This window comes from Penaeus chinensis, chromosome 33 (genome assembly GCF_019202785.1).
Source record: "Penaeus chinensis breed Huanghai No. 1 chromosome 33, ASM1920278v2, whole genome shotgun sequence".
In the NCBI taxonomy this organism is placed as follows: Eukaryota; Metazoa; Arthropoda; class Malacostraca; order Decapoda; family Penaeidae; genus Penaeus; species Penaeus chinensis.
The window spans coordinates 12214215-12221714 of record NC_061851.1 but is presented as its reverse complement, the minus strand read 5'-3'; positions in this window follow the sequence as shown (position 1 = coordinate 12221714).

The window sequence follows — 7500 nt, the reverse complement described above, 5'->3', positions numbered from 1 at the left end:
AGCAATGCCAATCGCTGTGATAAAGAGAATAAAGCTAATGTTAAAGGAAATGATGATGATACGAATTTGATAAAGGAATTTCAACTTTCTGTCTGTAAATGTCATGCGTTTTACATTTGTCTGACTTCCCTGCAAATGCGTCGGTTTAGTCAAGTAAAACTCTACGCCTCTGTGCGAAGTTTCATCACAAGTTTCTCTCTGAAAATTGTAAACGACGCTGATGATAAAGATGACAGGGTAAGCGTGGGTAGCTGCTTACTCGAACTTCGGTTTTAACTAAAAATTACTAACAGTGTATATATTTTTTCGTTATTATAGGCAAACTTTGTTGTTTCTGCAGATTTGTTTTATTTTTTATTAACAAATTAGAGTTGCTTATAAGACGAATAATGCATATTTTAGAAATAAAGTTATTTCACCTCTATCATAGAAAATGAAAAATTATTACTAGGTTTAACAGTTTATTTCAAATTTTATAATTGAATTTTCCCCTTCCTTGCAAAAACATCAATGTCAATGCCAATATCTTTATATTCCGAAATGTAGTGAACATTATTTTTTGCTGTTTGCTCGAGTGTTTACTCTCCATCTTTACGGGCGTTTTCATCAGTAGATTATATATTCTTATCAATGCAATATGTGTCTTCATAGCAACTCTTATAGGTTTGTAAGTCTGTATCTTTAGAGACATTCTAAAGTGTGTCGTTTAAAAGTTGTCGTTTTAGTTTTAATTCCGCTTTTGACTTTTGAGCTTGAAGCTTCTTGAAATCCTCTTGAATTTACATGACATGACAAAACGCTGCTTTACTTGCGTTTCTATTAATCTTAAAATAATGTGAAGCACACCCATACACTATAAGATCACGCCTACCCTTGGTTTTGCCTTCCCTGCCCTGAAACGTTTTCCTTCGATTTGTTTCTTGTAGCAACCCCGTCTCCTTTCCACTGCCTGACCCCTGAACCAGCCGCCGTGTAGCAGTGTAATCCGTCCCTCCAGTTCAGAAGCCACTGTACTCTCACGCGCCTTCATTCAAGAACAAGTAAATAATCTGCATAATCTAATGTAATATTCATGAGTAAAACATGTAGCGTAGCATGTACATTGTAGTATGCATTGTGCTATATAAATAGGAAGGGTTATTTTAGTGTGCTTGTACAGTTACGTTTTACTGTAGGTTATTTTAACACTAATTCTGAAAATAATTATGTTGTACTGCAAAGTACAACTGTTAATTATGAAATGCCGTAAATAATCATAATGAATAACATATTCTGTTTTGTATATAAATTAGATTTCTTTAAAAATGATATGATTATGATGATCAGGGTGATAATGATGATGGCGATGATGATGATGATGGTGATAATGATGATGACGATGATGATGACAGTAATGAATATGATGGTGACGGTGATGATGATGACAATGATTAGGATTAGGATAAAGGTGACGGTGATGATGATGAAGAGGAAAAGGATAAAGATATGATTAGGAGGAGGAGGAGGATGTAATGATATGAAGAAACTACTTACTACTGACGATAATAATGGTAATGATAATACTGTAATAACGACTTTGCTTATAAGAATAACGAAAATGATAAATAACTATAATGATAATAATAAAATGTAAGTTACAACGGTAATACCACTAGCGACTTTCTCTCTCTCTCTCTCTCTCTCTCTCTCTCTCTCTCTCTCTCTCTCTCTCTCTCTCTCTCTCTCTCTCTCTCTCTCTCTCTCTCTCTCTCTCTCTCTCTCTCTCTCTCTCTCTCTCTCTCTCTCTCTCTCTCTCTCTCTCTCTCTCTCTCTCTCTCTCTCTCTCTCTCTCTCTCTCTCTCTCTCTCTCTCTCTCTCTCTCTCTCTCTCTCTCTCTCTCTCTCTCTCTCTCTCTCTCTCTCTCTCTCTCTCTCTCTCTCTCTCTCTCTCTCTCTCTCTCTCTCTCTCTCTCTCTCTCTCTCTCTCTCTCTCTCTCTCTCTCTCTCTCTCTCTCTCTCTCTCTCTCTCTCTCTCTCTCTCTCTCTCTCTCTCTCTCTCTCTCTCTCTCTCTCTCTCTCTCTCTCTCTCTCTCTCTCTCTCTCTCTCTCTCTCTCTCTCTCTCTCTCTCTCTCTCTCTCTCTCTCTCTCTCTCTCTCTCTCTCTCTCTCTCTCTCTCTCTCTCTCTCTCTCTCTCTCTCTCTCTCTCTCTCTCTCTCTCTCTCTCTCTCTCTCTCTCTCTCTCTCTATCTCTCTTCATCTCTCTCTCTCTCTCTCTCTCTCTCTCTCTCTCTCTCTCTCTCTCTCTCTCTCTCTCTCTCTCTCTCTCTCTCACTCTCTCTCTCTCTCTCTCTCTCTTCTCTCTCTCTCTCTCTCTCTCTCTCTCTCTCTCTCTCTCTCTCTCTCTCTCTCTCTCTCTCTCTCTCTCTCTCTCTCTCTCTCTCTCTCTCTCTCTCTCTCTCTCTCTCTCTCTCTCTCTCTCTCTCTCTCTCTCTCTCTCTCTCTCTCTCTCTCTCTCTCTCTCTCTCTCTCTCTCTCTCTCTATCTCTCTCTCTCTCTTTCTCTCTCTCTCTCATCTCTCTCTCTCATCTCTCTCTCTCTCTCTCTCTCTCTCTCTCTCTCTCTCTCTCTCTCTCTCTCTCTCTCTCTCTCTCTCTCTCTCTCTCTCTCTCTCTCTCTCTCTCTCTCTCTCTCTCTCTCTCTCTCTCTCATTCTCTCTCTCTCTCTCTCTCTCTCTCTCTCTCTCTCTCTCTCTCTCTCTCTCTCTCTCTCTCTCTCTCTCTCTCTCTCTATAGTCACTATAACAAAGTAATGCTAGTGAGAATGATTATAACATAACACCACCATTACTACTACTACTACTACTACTAATAATAATAATAATGATAATAATAATAATAATAATAATAATAATAATAGTAATAATAATAATAACGATAATAATGACAATAATAACAATGTTGAAGATGATAATGATGATGATGATGATGATGATGATGATGATGATGATGATGATGATGATGATGATGATGATGATGATGATGAGCATGATGATCATGATGATCATAATGATGATAATCATGCTAACAATAATAACGTTGATAATAAAAAAAACAGCAATACCAATAATGTTCTTTTTATAGTAATGGCCACCACAATAACAACGATAACGAAACCTGGAAAAATATACCCCCACAATAATATTCTCCACTGTTCTTCCTCTTCACAATAGGCAATTAATTACTTGTTCTGAGAGAAGAATACTTACCAAGGCAAGAACCCGATAAAAAAAATGAATAAATAAATAAATAAAGATTATATTGTGCGGTGATTTTATACCTTGCGGGGACTCCCTAATAAGCTTCTTCAATGAGGTTATGTACTCAGACGGATGTGAGTTGGGGGACTTTTTATATTTTTTATAGAATGCAATCATTGTTGTTGTTGCTTGCTGTAGCTGTTGTTGTTTTGTTCTACTGGTGTTATATTCAAAGACTGCTAAACTTTACTCCTATAATACTTCAGTCCCCCTTTTTGAGGAGATAACACTTTGTCCCTAAATATTGCGTGCACATGAATTTCAATATTAGGAATACTTTGTTTGTTAGAAAGTTCCTTGTATATTTGCATATATTTTTTTTTTTTTTTTTCTCTTTAACTAATTCTGGAAGACATTAGTTCAAAGTGTTAGTACGTCACGGGATGGACATGATGGTAAGTGTTTCTGGCTTGTGATTGGTCGAGATTTCCTAAAAGCCGCAGCAAACAGGATCTGTGATTGGCTTACTGCAGATCTGACGTATTAATATTAACGGCAATGTAAATGGTGAAGAAAAAAAAAGTTTGTGTATGTAAATTACAGTCCGCGTCACTGAAGATGGGTGAAGAAGCGGACTTTTACTTCATCACTGTTTACATTGATGGATCGAAACAACTTCAAAAAATAATAATAATAACAACAGATACACGAAAAAAAGGGAGTAGTTGTTAATGTGCAATGAAGTGAGGGCTACTCTCGTGCAAATATTAACATACTGCTTGCACGATGTATGACAACTTCTACTTCTAGGATCAAGATATTTTACGTTACGTTATCATATTACATTTTCATTGTTATTCCCCACTTTGCTGTTTATTATCTTTTTTTTTAATGATAAGTTACGGCCTTTACTGCAACGTCATATATATATATATATATATATATATATATATATATATATATATATATATATATATATATATATACGCTGAATGCTAATAGAAATGTCTTACACTCAGTTCAGGTAACTCCCAGATGAAAATAACTCGGGTTTCACAACACCTGCAGACTCTCCCCGTGAGAGAAATAAGATAGATATAAAAGTCAGCGTATGTTTGCAGGTTGACTCCCGCCTGATCCTTCCTTGCTTCCTGCAACCACCAATGAACTCGTTTGCTCATGTAACTAATCCTCTTTGATTTCTTATTGTATTTATTTTCATTCCATCTTATTTTTCATCGCCATTCTTATTTGTAATATCTTATAGCTTATATAACATGACTGCTGTGATTTCTAGGCCGAATGGGGCACTATATGCACGATTTGTAACTATTACAGTTCGAACAGTTGGTAACTACGTTTCCTTTGTTTAAAGAAAAAACGGTTTCTTATATTTCAGACGATTTACAGAAAATGTATGAGCACAGACTTCCGGAAAATGTATATGGATGTGATAATGATGTATTTACTGGAGTGCAAGTGTAACAAGAGTTATAGGAGTTATAAATATAGAAAATGCAGATGTAGGGTGAACTCTAAAGTCACTTTATCGTTAACCCTAATCTTTGAAATGTTTCATGCATTTTTTTTTTTAGTACGCTGATGACCATATTTACACCAGGAAAAAAATATTGATTGCTATTAGGACTCCATCCTGCCTTCCTTCCCGTTGCTGCGCAGAAACTTCAGTTGATGTATACAGAGTCTTTGGATACCGATATTATTTTTACTTGGAGTATCTCACCTAATTGGATTTCACCGGAAAAAAATTGTTTTATGAAGTTCGCTAGGTTATCCTATGGTATCATTACCTTGGTAGATCACTAAAATTCAATCACTGAGGCAGATTAATGGTTATATATGATCCAAATCTAACTTCAGAATCAAAATCATATAAGCGACTGCTGTAGGCATAGCAGTCGTACATTGGATTTTAAGAAGACAGGGCCCGGTTACAATGTATTTTTATTTTACATAAACACACACACACACACACACACACACACACACACACACACACACACACACACACACACACACACACACACACACACACACACACACACACACACACACAGATATATATATATATATATATATATATATATATATATATATATATATATATATATATATATTCGTTTTGGGTAAATCAAAGTGAGCTAAACACTAAATGTAAAAAAATAATCTATTAAATAAATACACCCCACCATCCTGTCTAACGTTGTGTGAAGCAAATGTGACCACAAAAAAATCCTGATGAAGCTATTGAAATCAAAGAGAAAAATGTTGTTTATTCTGTATGTGTATATCAATTTATTGATTTATACTTTTCCTATTCCTATTTCTATTACATGGAACGGAAGAGAGAGAGAGAGAGAGAGAGAGAGAGAGAGAGAGAGAGAGAGAGAGAGAGAGAGAGAGAGAGAGAGAGAGAGAGAGAGAGAGAGAGAGAGAGAGAGAGAGAGAGAGAGAGAGAGAGAGAGAGAGAGAGAGAGAGAGAGAGAGAGAGAGAGAGAGAGAGAGAGTAAGAGAGAGAGACGTGGTGGTGGAAGATTGTTCTGCCCTCTGTTGGCAATGTTTGGAAACCTATACCAGGCAGGAACCCGTCGACGATCTTTTGCTCGTGGGCGTACCTATTCTCGAGAGAGTGATGCCAGCTCTTCTGCACAATTCTAAAGATGGGGCTCATTTGGCAATTTCATCAAAAAGAGATAAACATGATTTTATAGGACAGACGTTGTTTTATAGAAAGATGTCTGAAGATTTATCTGATAATGCTGAATCAGTACAAGTGTCTCTACGGTGTTCATTACATAGAAGAACTGGTAATGTGAATCGTGATTATAGGCTTTAAATGCCATTCCTATCCTCCCTCATTCCATCCCTGTCTTATTTTTTTTCTCACTCACTCTCTTCCTTCCACTCTCCCTCCTTCCTTCTTCATTCCACCTTTTCTTTCTTCTTCCCCACCTGATTCCTTCACTCACCTCCTCTCTCCATTCCTCCCCACCTCCTTTTCATCCTCCCCTCGTCCTTTTCGTCCTCCCCTCCTCCTACTCTTCCTCTCCTCTTCCTACTCTTCTTCCCTTTCATGCGATCTTACTTACCCTCTTTTTTTCCAATTGTCCCACCTTCTCTCTCACTTTCCCTCCCTTTTTCCCTCTCGATAATGAATATTAAAATCGAAAAAATGTACTGTGAAAATGGTCAAAATAGTTTACTTTGACTATTGTCTTTAATCAGAAGAATATTTCTCTCTCGTTCTCTCTCACAACACTGAAGTTTGGCGCTCATTTGCTTTCTTAAAATACACAATAAGTTAATTTCCATTACCATGGCGACAAGGCTCTCAGACGAATATAATTATAAAATCATTCAAACTTGGCTGACAGGGATTCGTGGAAATGAGAGGAAAAAAGAGCGAGCGAGCGGTTGGGAGAGAGGGGGTGGGGGGCAGAGAGAGAAAGAGAGAGAGAGAAAAAGGTGGGGAAGGGAGAGAGGGAAAGAGAGAGCGAGACAGGCAGACGGACGGACAGATAGATAGAGAGATAAATAGACAAACAGAGTATTTATATAAAAATGCTTAATTATAGTGTTGGAATGGTGAATTGTCTTTCCTATTTAGTACTGCGCAAAAGTATTTACTGGAATTATTACTATTCTTACCCAGAGTAAAGAAACAAATACATGAATATTCAATAAAATGGAGAAAAAAAAAACAACAACTGGCGAACTGATGACTGAATATTAAAAGAAAATTAAATGCTAGAGTCAATTAAACCGGAAAATTCAAATAGCTTTCCGGCCTCGAGCATAGCAAGAGGAGAATGACGATGATGCCATATATTAAGGAAAATAAGTTAATTGTATGAAAACCAAAGATAATTTAGATTTCATGCATACGCTTACGAAACGCCTCTATACATTATACATTTATACATGACAAGCGCTGCTTAAAAATGTGATTATTGTTTTTTTCTTTTATTTTTTACTTTAATTATGTATTCGTATGTACTGTACAAACTGTACAGATATACCTACTCTTAAGTATTTCGATATGAGTCTGCTTTGATGAATTGTTTATTCTTTTTCAGCAGATTACGTTTGAGTCTCGATAAACTCATTTGGCAGTTAATTACTTTTCAGTAAGAAATACTCGTATATCTTTCATCTCTCACTCTTTAAAGCCTATTAATCATTTCCACCCTAGGATTAACAGTAATCGTTTTCTGTTGAATTTTACAGCATTGGTATATGGGAAG